The sequence below is a fragment of the Pipra filicauda genome, unplaced genomic scaffold, assembly GCF_003945595.2.
Source record: "Pipra filicauda isolate LSUMZ 115617 unplaced genomic scaffold, ASM394559v2 scaffold98_size3848907_pilon, whole genome shotgun sequence".
Taxonomy (NCBI): Eukaryota; Metazoa; Chordata; class Aves; order Passeriformes; family Pipridae; genus Pipra; species Pipra filicauda.
This window is the reverse complement of record NW_024105186.1, coordinates 970,382-984,575: the sequence shown is the minus strand read 5'-3', so window position 1 is coordinate 984,575 and position 14,194 is coordinate 970,382.

The window sequence follows — 14,194 nt, the reverse complement described above, 5'->3', positions numbered from 1 at the left end:
CCAGGGGACACAGAACAGGTTTTTAAGGTATATCGAGGCCAGTACGTATTTTTCCCAGGTGAATTGCACCCCTGGAAAGAAGTGTGTCGTCTTTTACAAAACACTGCTTAAATAAACAGTACCCAACTGTAATTTTTTTCTTTTAAATTAACTCCTTCAGGCCATGAGGCTTCCCCATCCCCACACAACTGCCAGGACTTTTTAAGGAACAAAAATGTGTCTGGGAGAGAAAAGTTTAGCCTGACAGAAGAGAGCCTGTGAACCTCTCCCCTTCTCCATGGCCCTCGAGGATGGGTTTTGGGAACAGCCTGCCCATTTTGGAGCTTGGTGCTGCCACATGAATGTTACTTAAAAGGAGTTTTGTGCATATTAATGCATGTGCAGTGAGGCCAGGCTGCACACTGTGCGGGGACAGCCGATTCCCTGCCTGAATTCAACTATCTTGTTTTCTAATCTAACCTACTTTTTTTCTTTTGCCTTTTTTTTTTTTTTTTGTCAGAGGCCAGTGCTTTGCAGGAACCTGTTCTCAGTGCAATCTCAGAGCTTTTTGTGGGTGTCTGATTTCTGTAACACGTTTTGGTTTCCAGTATGAATGTAATGTACAGAGAACATCATGACACTGCTCTAGGTGAATGTGATCTTATCTACCTGACATTTAGGGTTTTTTTAACCGTCCAATTCACCTGATTTGCATAAAAATCACATGATTTTACTTTTTTTCCTCCTTTTTTTTCATGCATCATCATAACAAACTACTTGGGTTTATCAGGCTGCTTTCTGCCTATCAGCATGAACACAGGGCCTGTCTCTCTCCCCTTCATTCCTTCCCGATGGAGGTTGGGGATGTTAAAGGTGGCACTTCTGATCTCAGGCAGCCACTGAAATCCTTAATAAGCAAATGTGTACAGTTTAACTTCCAAGAAAACAAAGCAGCTGAGCATGCATGCCATCAGGTTCCTGTTAATTTAAATAGATGAGACTTCTTTTTATCGATAAGGAAACTCCCCCGGAACAACCCCCTGGATCCCAGCAGGCTCCCCCTGCCACAGCCGTCCTCATTACAAAACAAGGCCGCAATTAAAATAAACTCCAAGAGCTAAACAAACTGCTGCCTCTCGCTGGTCATGTGTTAGCTTTAGCCTTTAATGCAGAACAAAACATTTTCTTGGGTATCGGAAGAGGCATGGGTTCCAGCTGGGAGGAGAAGAGGGAGCAGCAGCCGGGTGTATGGGAATGGCAGGGTGCTGTGATGCTCATCGGGGCTCCTTTCTCTTGCTTTCTTTTCTTTGTTTTTCTTGTTTTAATTTGAGTGTTTGTGATCTGACTCGGTCTTTACTGCAAGGGAAAAGGCTGGAAGTGGAAAAACTTGAATGTCATGGTAAAGCCTGGCTGTCCCAGCACGCCCTGGGCACACCTGACCATACCTCACCCCCGCCCAGCCTGGCTCCCACTCAGCCCACCATCCACTTGCCCATCCACAAGCCCCCAGCCCAATTTGTGTTACTGCCATCACACCTCGTCGTGCAGAGGCTTTAGGTGTCCGTAGATGCCACTCGGCATCTGGAGCTGGACTGGTATTGGGAGGGGGAGCACAGGGTGACCAGGACAGGACCAGAGGGATGGTGAGATGGCTGGAGGGAGGGAGAGCCAAAGGCTGCAGTGGGGTGTGCGGCCGGCCCGCAGTGCCTCCGTGTCACAACGTGGCTCTTTGAACCGCTGGAGAGCATGTTGTCATCTCCTGCCATGTGCAGACACCCCGTTTGGGGTAATGAATCGCGCTTAGACCAACACCCCACAAGAAGAACTGCTCCGATGATGGGGGGGTGTGCATCCACGCCGTGTGCAGATCAACCCCCAGGATAATATTCCTGCAAAATTGCCCAAATAACTGGCATATCTGCTTGGTGCTTGGTGCCAGGAGACAGTGCAGACTTGCCTGTCAAAAATGACTTTCCTCCCACATAGGAGCAAAATATCTGCCTGTCTGCCTGCCTGATCTCCCAAACACTGGCTGTGCATAAACATCAGTTACCGGGAGGTGGGTAAGGACCGTCCCCATCCCACTGAGCACCGACAGCCCGATGTCAGTCCTGCCCCATCTTTGATTTAAAAGGGAAACTTCATCCAGAAGTTTTCCAGCTGCAGATAATTACCTCTCACCCCTCCCTGGTCCCAATCAATTTTTAACCAGTTATGGACCAAAGCCCGTCCGTGCCTCGGTGAAGCTGTTCTGGGTGGGAAGCCTTCTGGCAGGACACATGAACCTTCACCCTGTCAGCATCCCCAGCCCACTCCCTTACTTGTCCCCAAATCTTGTCATCCTTGGCACCCTCAAAGCTATGAAGCATGTGACCTGTGGAAGCTGAAAATCCCTGGCCCGTGGCTGAGCAGCACCACTGACCTCCTTCCTTTTCAACAGATCTGTCAGCTCTCAGCTGTGAAGATTAAAAAAAACTCACTAACCCATACAGATACTTTTCTGATAAGGAGTTATGCTGAGGTATTTCAAACCTAATGTGTAAGTTGCTTTGTTGGGGAAAAAATAATAGAAAGAATAAAAGGTAGTGCTTGCTTTGGTTGGTTTATAGTATTCTTTATTACTCTTATGCCTCAGAGAATCTTGCAGATCCCTGATATTAAAAAGCAGCGGAGAGCCTAAGAAGGATGATGCCTCAAACTTTTACAGGCATGAGCACATTATAATTAAAAGAGGGATTTGCATTGATCCTGATCATTTTCGAAAAGGCCTCTAAAGTTCAGGCTAAACTAGCCTGGGTTTTTTTTGTTGTTGTTTTTTAATAAGTCCCTGGACGTCTCAGCCAGTAGAGTGCTATGCGAATTTCAATTTCTCTCTTTAAATAAAACATCGATGTAATTTTTATATTCTTTGAAATGATCTGTGCAATTTTGTTCGCAGAAACTCTTTGATTTAGACTTAAAGGATTTAGTGACTGGATAGGAGGGTATCCGGAAGTAATGGTGAAAATGGTAATTATTTGTTTTACTGCCTTCTGAAATTCTTTTATTTCTCTGCACTATCTCTAAAAGCATGTCTGGCAATAACAAACTGTCTCTGAAAAGAATTCAATTAAATGTATTGCCAACAGAATATTTTATAATTTTTTATACCAGTAGTTGGAGTGTTAAATAATATATTAGTAGATTTATAGACTACATTTAGGTCCAACTATGAATAGCTACAGTAAAAACTCAGAATATTCATGTGAAAAAGGAGGAGGGGAAGTTTGGATTCTGGGTTTTAAGATTTTTTTCTCCTCATTCTTCTTACTTGAGTTTCAGTTTTAAAACTTAAAAAGAATTAGATTTTCATATCTTTTTTCTGTTATTCTCAAATGACAAGCATAAGTTAGCTATTTTTTGAGACAAAAATTCCCATGAGATTTCTCCTTGTTTTAAATAATTAAATATTAAAGGAGTAAGAAAGAAGCAGGCAGATCCTATGATATGGACATGAATCAAATGAGATATTTATTTGCATAGGTACATGGCAAATAGGAAAGGATCGATCACGAAGCTGTATGAAATTGCCAGTTACTCCATTACAGTGTTACAAATAGATTATTACCCATAAGAACGTAACTCTTAATGTCCTAAAAATAATTTAATGCTAGGATTATTTTTATTTAATCTGGTAAATGACAAATATATTTTTGATTCCTATAAAGCAGAAATGAAAGGTCTCCAGGAGCTGGGAACTAAACCCAACTGCTCCCCCCCCCCTTATTTTTTTATTGACATTTCTTTCTTTTTTTTTCTTCTTTTCTTCTTTCCTTTTTTTTCTTTCCAAAATCTCATCAGCTCTTCTGAATTTTGCAATTTATTTCTCCTTCTTTCTCCCTCAAGAAAAACACTTTTCATCAGAAAACACGATACTTTTTCCTTCCGAGACTCCCTGCAAATTGCCTCTCTCCCTCCAGACAAGTTTTGAGGATCAACAAGTTAACCTTCAGAAAGATTACAAAGGTACAAGTGGGCTGCTTAAGAGGTGAATCATTAAACATAAGGTGAAGTGTACGACTGCAGAAGGTTTCAATTAAAGTGACAGTCGAGGCAGCCTTTGCCTGCCCGGGAAGGTTTGCTTTTATTGTCAGAGTCGTGCTGGGAGCTGCGTCCATCCCAGGCAGGGAGAGTTGGTTCCCACCGGCTTCATTCTGCATTCCCAAGGCTGCTGCTGCTACACTCCTCACTCCTGCAAACAACTCCACCGGTTTCAGCATGATAAATTCAACCGTGACAGCATTAAATTTGGGAAAGGAGCCAGATCTCCTTTATGTCCCATCCAGGCTGAGATCAAGGAGCCCGCCTTGGACCTGCCTTCAGCCTCATTACCCTGGCCTGAGGAAGAGCAGGATCAGGCCCACAACCTTCCCCTTTACCTTCCCAAATCCTACTCACTCCTACATTTTTTTCTTTTTTTTTTTTAAGGTGGCTTTGTTTTAATATTACAACATATTTAATAAGCAGCCTCAGGGTGGAGGGAGAAATGTCAGATCCTTGCTGAGCAGTGGAAATCCCATCTGAGTGCTACCTTGTCCCCACATCCCCATGTCTGCTTGTCATGGGGCACCTCTAGCCCTCTTGCCAAATTTCCCATGGGTGCCCAGGGGCTGTTTGCACTGACACAGAGTCTATATCAATGCACAAAGGGTAATGCATGGACAATGACCGGTCCACAGGCAACTGCCTCGCACAGAGGTCCCGCATACTTGGAAGGAGTATGTGCAATTTTGGGCTTTTTTTTCCTGGCTTTGTGGAGTACAGGCAGTACTGTAGTGAGGTAGGAGGTAGAAAGGGGTCAGGATAGATATTCCCCTGTCATGGAATAACGTTATGACATTTTTTGGCACTTACCTTATTTAAATTTTAAGTATTTTTATATATTTTGCCCTGGCACATTCCCGTGTGTCAGTCCTGAGTGTGGATGAGATCCTCTCCACAAGGATGCTCCAGCGACTGGGTTAATTCCCTCCTGCTAATTCCTTACATAATCATGTGGGCTCAGATCCTCAAAAGTATTTGTGTGCCTGCCTCCCTTGGAAATCAGAGAGTTTAATTGTCTGCTAAAATTATTGTGTTTTGTTTTGAAAGCAGAGCAGGAAATAACAAACTTGGGGTTTATGAGATTTGTTTGCTTCTCTGTGGTCACAGAGCATTTTATCTACCTTTGCAAATAAATTTCCAGTTACACAGTGTAGTGCCCAGATTACAGATGGATTTTTAGAGAGTGACCAGCGGAAACCTGGGTGCCAGCATAGGTTGGGGAATCTGGGTCTTCTCCTCTTGATGCTTCTGGTCCCAATTGGTAAAATTCGTGTAGGACAAAGTCACAATCTCAAAAAGATGCTGGAGGGAAGAATCCATTAAAGCCTGTGAGATGCTGAGATAGGAGGATAATAGAGATCACGTCAGTGAGAGATGCCATCTATTACAGATAACGATTGCACAGCTGACTGCATCTCCCCCTCTGGAAATGGCTCCTTTTTTAGTTTCATTTTTGGCTATACAACCCAAAAGAATTCTTCTCACTCCTTGGCATTTGTCCCCTTCAGATATTTCATGCAATACGGAAGACGGAGGAATCAAAATACCATGACATTGAAGTTTATTGCCGATTCTGCTCACGTCGGTTGAAATCAGTCACTAAAACCTCAGCCTGCAGGACCCCGTGCTCTGTATTTTTCTTGTCTAGGTAATCACGATGGCAGCAGGGGGAGGTAAGTAGAAGGAAAAAGGACTGATTTTATTAAGTGTTAGAAGAGCTTATTAGAAAACGGGGGAAAAAAAGCAATAAAATTATGAAGACAGGAATTAAAACAAGTGATGACTCCCTGCTGACTGCAAGGGGACACTTCTCACGCACCCTTTCTTGGTTTGGAAGATGCCCAGGCATTGATAAACATTTTACGAGAATTCGACTCCACAGCAGCAAGCGGCAGCGAATACCAGGAGAAAACATACTCGTGTGCCAGGATCAGCGAAGCAGCTTCAGAGGCAGCATTTAACCTGCTGCCTCGCAGCCTCTGGGCCCTGTTTGGGTCTGTTGTCAGCCAGTAATTTGGATCTGCAGTATACCTGGGTTATATTTAGGCCAATTAAATTAATTGCTGGAACAGACAACCCTTTTTAGACCCAAGGCACTTTTTGCCCCCCTTCTCGATACTGTAGGGCTGATGTAGTGATTTTGGAGCTTTGGTTTGGCAGTCAGAGAATGTGTGTATTTTACATAAGAAACAGCGGCAGGGATGGATGCTGCTAGACAAATATTTGGTTAATTTTTTGTAATTATTAGTAATAACAATACTCTGCTCTCTCAAGCACCTTTCATCTCTGAGCATTTTTGAAACACTGGTACAGCCAAGCAATGCAGCTCTGCTCTAGGGGCTGTAATTAGCTTTAGCTCCACGTTGTAGATGTGGAAAGTGAGGTCGAGGGAGGTGGGAGGATCAGAGGTGCAGCAGAGTTGGGGAGCAGTGCCCTGAGCAGCAGCCAACAAGGGCTACCAGAAGTAAAGCTCTGGCCACTGCGAGCCTCATGGCTGACCTGTCCTGTGAGGCAAACTCATCTCATCATGCCGTGATGATAATCAGGCCAGCTTCTGAGCCAGGAGCCTGAACTTTCCCTCCTAGGAGATTCAAATACCCCCTGTCCAGGAGGATATCCCTTGGCCACCAGCCCATGTCATCTCCCCTCATTGTCAGAGGTGATGGGACAAGATGGTTTCATGTGGTTCCCCTTCCCAGCCCTCCTAGTGACTGGGGTCCCAGTCACCCATGCATTAGATGAGAAGGGTCCCTCAGTGACCAAGAACAAGAGGGACCTGCTGGGCTTTGGAGCCTGTTCCCCACAGCCCTGGGCTACCACATCCTCTTTGGCCAGGTTGGCTTTTTGCCTCTGTCTGCCAGCTGCAGGACCTCTTTCCACAACCCACTGGAGGGTCCTTCCTCCAGGTTCCACCCTCTGTGTGTTCACAGCCCATTGGTCCTCCACCATGCTTAGGTCAGCTCTGTACCAGCTCTGCCCTCCAGCTGCAGTATGCTCTAGGTCTCTTGGACATCTCCTCCTCCTCCAGGCTGTGTTTGTCTTGCTTTGAAATGGGTAGCAAACTCAAGAATTTGGGAATATGCCTTAGAAAATTCAGCCTCTCATTCCAAAATGATTTAATAGATCTCTGCCCACTTCTGACTGACTGATCCTTGTCCCTATTTTTGGCTCTGGAGCAAAGGTAGCAGAATGCACCATATATCCTGCAACCTGGCCACCAACCAGGCAGCCTGACCCATGCCTTTATCGCCAGCCCCTTCTGCAGTTAGTACTTGGGGCTTTGGTTCATGACCCTGATTGGATAAAGGTGTGGTGCCTGGAGAGGTTGCTATTCCACACTGTGACTCATGGATGTATGCAGAGGACACAGATCTCTCAGGAGAGAACCCTCTGAGATTTCAGGATGTGGACCATGATTTGCATGGGCTCTTCCAGTCTGCACCTTCCTTTAGTAAGGAATGTCATGCCATGTTAGCCAGGAACTAGGTCTAAAACTAAGATGGATAAGTCCTAGATCAAACCTTGAGTGAAAAGAAAAAAAACACAAAGAGAAAAAAAAAGAAAAAAAAGAAAAAAGGAATTAATGATCTATCATTTCTATTCTATTTCATTCTATTCTGTTCCATTTTGACCCATCCCAAATGTGTCTTCCCAGCAAGTTCCAGGGTTTAGGCCTTAAGTGCCAGCACAGAGATCCTGGCTGTAATGCTGAAATTAGTTGAGCCCAGCAGATCGTCTCAGCTTTAACTCGACACAAGGATTCAATCACCTAAGTATATTTCAACTCCCAGTTGACCTGGTACTTCTCTCTGTTATTATCCGTGCACAATCTCTCCTGCTGTGCCAAGATTCCTGTGTTCTTCATTTCTCTTCCGTCTCTGATGCCACAAAGTCAGGTGAATGTCTTCAAGGAAATCTCAGTAATAAAACTATTTCCTCTTCCCAGATGCAAAGAGAAAGCAGAGTAATAGTTTCTTTATCCATCAGGGACCGGTTAATGCCTCGCTCCTCATCATCACCAAATGCAACTAATAAAGGAGTAAAGGAGATTTGGCAGTTTAATGCAGCAGCTAATTTTGTGCCTGCTGCCCTGCCAGAAAGTATTTTCACTTTTGGGTGATGCCAGAACAGCAGAGCTGATTAATTAGCCTTCTCTTGAGCAGGAAGAGCTCAGCTAAGATGCCTGCAGCCCCCAGACATCCCTGGCATTGGCTAACCTTGTAGTAGCCGGCATTCCCAGTATCTCAAAGGTTCATCGGTCTGTCTGTCTGGGTAAGGCAAAAAGACGACAGTGCAGAGTTTTCCCTTGGGAGGGAGCAGGTCTGTTATACAGATCAGGTCTAGCTCTGTCAGTGAGAGAACTGGCCAGGGAATGCTCATAGCATGAAGATGCTGTCCAGGCACCACCGACATGGTGGCTCACAGCGGGTCACTGCAGAGCCCAGTGCTGCGTTTAAGGGAGGCAGTGCACAGACTTGAAAGTCCTTCTGCAGATCCAGCTTTGGAGGGGTCAGCACTGCACGCACACTGCATGCAGGTGTGGAGCTCTATGGAAAATGACTATCAGGAACAGTAATATTTTTGTGCAATGATCAGAAATGCAAAACAAGGAAACTCCAGCCTTGATGGGGAGTGTCTCAGCAGAGACATTCAGACTCATTCATTGATTTCAAACAGTTGAATACATGGGAGACATCAGCCACGTTTGAGGGCAGCCCACAGAGCAGCATGTGGCCACAGGACCACAACAGGCAGAGCCCCTGTGCCAGCTCAGTAGTGCTCTTTGCGGGGCATTAACTCCTCCTCAGCTCTCCCTGTCCTGCCTTCATCTTCCATAAGGTGTTTCAGAACAGCTTAAGCCCATGGATGTATTAATTAAACTTGGGGACAGGAACAGGCTGTTTCTGTAGGGCCTGGTCATCTTCCTTTACATATAATTTCTCAGAGGTAATGCCTGAAAGAGTTTGCAAGACCAGGAACTTAGTGAGCATGTTTGTAGGCAGAGAAACTCCCTCGAAGCATGTGATATGTAGGATCCTGCAAAACAAGTCCTTTGGTCTTGGTGGGTCAGTCTAGATGCTGTGACAGTAATGATAACACTGAGAATTTGAGTCTGGAGACCTGAACAGCTTCTGCAGTCTAAAAGTTGCTGAGGGGATGAGCAGCTGCAAAGAGCAGAGCAAGTGAATGGTGGGATGTACTTCTCCTCTGGACCTGCTGGGCTGTAGTGTGAACCTGGGCAGGTACCCCAGCATGAGCATCTTCATCGGGGCAGGATAACTGTTCTGCTTTTGTAATGGGTGCAGAAAAACAGATGCTCCAAAGAGGTCCCTCAACTCATTCCTAAGGAGCAGCCTATGGTAGGCTGGTAGTGCCCTCTAAGTTCCCCTACAGACCACCCAGGTGGCTACCTCAGGTGTGAACACCAGCCTTGCAGGAGTTCAAACACTACTCCCATTTGGGGGTTTTCTGGCTATTCCTGCCTCCTTGGGCTTTCTGAGCATCACTTCTGTCAGCCCCATGTGTCGAGCTGAATTTTCTGACTCAGGTGCTTACTCAGGGAGACACAGGTTTATCCGTCGGGAAGCTTGAACATATCTTTAGTAGGAAGCAAGGGCTTATACCCTACTGCAGGTAGGTGAGGTTTAAATCAGTCTGTAAAGCAATCCTGTCAGAGGGAAGCACAGTGTCCCTTGGTCAGAGACTCAGAACAGCTGGTGATGGTTGAAACCCACGTTTCAATGCGCCAAACAGCTAAACTGCAACACAGGCAGGGGAGACCTTGATCCAACGAAGAAGATAAGGTGTTTCAACTGGTACAAAGTAGCCAGTACAAAATTAGACCAGAAACACAGAGAAAGCTGGATCTATGAAGTGGCGGTGCAGCCTGGTGATGGGGTACAGCCTTCAGGCACAGCATGACATCACGTATTACCGAGATAAGGGACAACAAGCACACAGAGAAAAAAATGGAAGGAGTATCAATTTTGCATTTTTCCGCAGTGAAACACTTTTTCATGTAAAATGTATTATGCAGATGTTTCCTTCGCACTGTATCCAACTTCATGATGAGAGGAAAGAAGTTGCTTTTCTTCCACAATCCAGCTTTGACATGGTTACTGCAGCTGGTGTAAGACCCTCGTGATTTCTTAGTAGATGCAATGGCAACACAGTTAGAAAGGGTGGCCTTGGCCCTTCCCAGGCATGGTGGTATCTGTGCATGATGAGAGCTAGATGAGGCTAAGCATCCCCCTGACTTCGCAGGGCAGCCCCCCTGTTCCTGATGAGCTGTGTGCCCAATTCGGCTGTAGAGGGGTGGGTGCTGTGTCGGTGTTCTCAGCACATGGCACAGACAGAGCTGCAGGGGCCATGCACTTCCTGCGAGCTTCACAGAGATTGACAAATCAACTCACCTTGATTTATCCTACTTTCCCAGATGATATCTTGAAATGTCTCAATCCTGTTGCTCCAGCCCAACCTGGCAGATAACAGACATCTTGTGCACCGCTGGGACAGGTTTTAGGCAGTGGGTGAGTCCAGCTGGCAGGAAGCTCATTGCCTGACTGCAAGGGGACAAATCTTTCTTCTGTGGCAGTCACGAGATCAAGAAAAGCTTTTTCCTCAGAAGAACTTGTTGATTTTAAAAATAAAACAGCCATGGCCTATGCTCGCAGGAATGTCTGGGATCAGGAAAATGGAAATCCATTTTTCTGTTTCTAGTGCGATTTGCACTGTAAAACCTAAACAACGTTTGTTCCTCTGGACGTCCCCAGCTCCACGCTTCTGTGGCATTTATCAACACAATATTTTGGTGAGTGACTTTCCTCTAGTTAACTAGCATGACTTAAGTGGCATGGTGACAGTGCCGAATTCTGATATCTGACAGCTTCCTTCTTCTTTCCCATAGCAGTCAAGTGGATCTAAGGATTGCTCCACTCATGGAGCAAACAGCCTGACCTGAAGGTATCTTTGGACCAAACCAAGGCCCAAACCTGTAAAAACTTGTACACCTGTTCAGATTTGAGAGCATGAGTAATCTCAAAGACTGAACATATTATTGCTATCATTTATTCATATGCACTATTTCTATGGCTTTTTCCCCCCTATTATCTCAGTAAACATTAATGAATGGTTCTCAGGTGCCAGCACACTGCTTCATTGTTAGGGTGGCAGGTCACAGGGAATGATTAAAATGATGGAAAAAAATGGAAGGTTGGATTTAAAAATGCCTGGTTTTATTAAAGTTCCTTTGCGTAGGTTCTGGAGCATAGGAAATTCAGGATACCCTAATGGTGGGTTTTGAGATATTTCAGAAAATAGGAACCATTTCCCAAGCTGCTTTGTTTCCTCCTCTTCTGAAAGGTTCATGAAAACCATTAGAGGTGTCTCCAAACCTTGCTGCCACTTAAGAGTTAATGCACATGGCTAAAACCCAGACTTTCACATCATTTTGGATGAAAAACCATTTCTTCTCATTTAACTTACCTCTGAGAAAAATGTTGCTCCTAAATTTGGCTGCCTGATTTTATTAACCACTGCTGTTTTCACTGGGACCTAAGGACTTGCTAAGGTCCAGCCAGGCTTAGATGTGTGACCACATGCCCTGGGAGGGTGCTCATCCCCTCCAGCCCTGGATGCTGGTGCAGGGAAGTGGCTTCTGTGTCCTCCATTAGGAAGAGGAATTTCATCAGGGGACAAAGCCCGAAGGGTTGGTTTCCTGCAGCCATGCTTGTGAGACAGGGACCTAATGCTGGGTGCTTGGGAGTGACAAGTGTCTCTGGATCCATGACCTGGTTGCTGAGGGGTTGGGACAGGTTGTCTCAGTGTGGGATCAAGATTTGGGGTAGGTTCTCTGACCTTCACACCTGGGACTGGCCTTGTACTGTCTGCCATTGTGGGAAGGAGAGTGACCGTCACAAACTCAGCCAAGAGCTGGAGAACCTCCACCTGCTGCTTGATCACTCTCTGGGGAAAACCTTGCCAAAATGTTTAAAGGACACAACTGGCCAAACATTCAAAGCCTGGTCTGGAGATGATTCCTCAGCAGTGAGAGGTTTGGTGCGAATGTCCAGTTGAGTTAGTTCATGCAATGGCAAAGGGCTGGGAGATATCCTCAATTCCCAGGCTCGGAGCTGGGGATGCGTGAAATTGTTTCACCTGAAACTTCCCTTGTGTGAAAAATGCAAATTTGGTGACAAATAGTTTTGAACATTATTGCTGGTTGAACTAAATTGTTTGTCCTGAGAAAAAAATTCCAAGAAAGTACATTTGCAATGTTTATTTCAGTTTGAAATTCCCCTCCATTTTACTTGTAAATAGCTCCAAATCAAAGCACAGCATTTTCTCCTCACCTTTTACGTTTTCTGTAATTTAAATTAATAGTCCTAGTTGCAATCTGAACTAATTCCCTCCTTCCTGACTTTTCAGAACTGCTCATGAAACAAAACAACTCCAAATTCATTTTTTCAGACAGCTCTCCTCAGAATCATTAGACATATTAACATCCACCACATAAATGAAACCACAGGCTATCAATGTTTTGAGACAGCTGTATTTCCCACCATAAATTTGCATAGCATCACCTTTGTAGCACTCTGAATTACTCTACCAATATATTTTTTGGGAAAAATGCAACTTACTGGTACTGGATCTAAAATTAGGAGACTAAAAGTCCCCAGGCAAAACCCCAGCCATGCTCTCATCCACCAGTCCCAGGTTTCTCTTCCTGCCTATGTCTACTACTGGACAACTTCATTCCTTCTCCAACTCTCCTCATTGTGTCTGTTCCTAAGAAAGTGGCATCGTCCTGTTTTCTTAACCCGTTTCTTTCTTCTTTTGCAAAGCCATGCCACTGAAATATCTGGTCCAAGGAAAGATTTTAAACTCCTTTTCATCAGCAAAGCATGACCTTTCAGAGGGTTCCAGCATCTATCTCTGGAAAATTTCCATTTTTGCCACCACTTAAGGTTTTCATCAAACTCCCATCTAACAAAGTGTAGTTCTCAGCAACTGGAAGCAGAAGCAATTCAGCCCTCTGGGCAGTGATATTTGTCTGCATCAAGAAAATTCTCCTGATTAGACAGAAAATGGATATTTCTTCCCCCGTAATATATACTTTTAGTGAAATCCCCCAGCTCAGTTCCCCTCCCCCCCTCCAAAAAATAATAAGAGCAGAAACAGAAAATAATGAAACAAAAAAATGCTTTTCCTGCAGAAAGCACCGTTTCCTGGTGAGCTCTGCCACCAGGTCCTGCTCTGTCTCTTGGGAGGCAGTGGTTGAGAAGGTGCAGGAAGGCAGCAGTTCGGCCCGGTAGTTTGTATGCAGTTCCTGCCAGCTTTCTGCCTCCCACACCCCCAGCTGTCCCATGGAAGTGCAAGGTTTTGCTTTCCCTGGTGTGGGAACATAAGAAGATGAGCCTTTTGGGGAGGGATTTGTTTCCCACAGTTAACTGGAGATGAGGGTAATGGTGGGGCTGATGCTTTGCTCTCTGGTGAGCTGTGTCTTCTCATCAGGGATACTGATGGAAGTGGCCCAGCTCCCTCCACCCAAGGTCATGCTGGGATGTGCAGCAGGGCTGGAAGCTGAGGATTGTGTCCCTGGGTGGAGGGGATTGGTGCAGACTCTTCAGGTTCCATGTCTTCCACTGGATGGAGGAGACTGGCTCTGCATGGCCCTGGGGCTGCCATGCAGTGCTCAGCACACTGAGCTCACCCCACTGCCTGCACCCAGGTAGAGATTAGGCAACATTTAAGGAAAAAAAATATGGGGGTGGAAAAAAGGGAAATGAGAAAGAAAAAGAAACACGAAGGAGATGATGATGAAATGTTAGCCCTGCCTACCAGGGCAGGGGCAATGAGAGCAGCACTAGCAAAACACGCTCACGCTGCCCCAGAAACAGCCTGTGGAAAGATGTGGGTCAGTTAAGATGGGTGTACTCAGGAGGCCCATGCCCAGAAATGCCACCTGCAGTAGGAGCCCTGCTAGGCAAGTGCCAGGGAGCTGTTGTTACATGGCCATTGCAAAGATGTGCTGCCAGGGCTGGAGAGGTGGAGGAGGAGGAGGAGGAGGAAGAGGGAAGGAAGGCTTGGGGAGTTTCTCATGTCACTGCCATGATTTCTGGCAGCCCAGCTC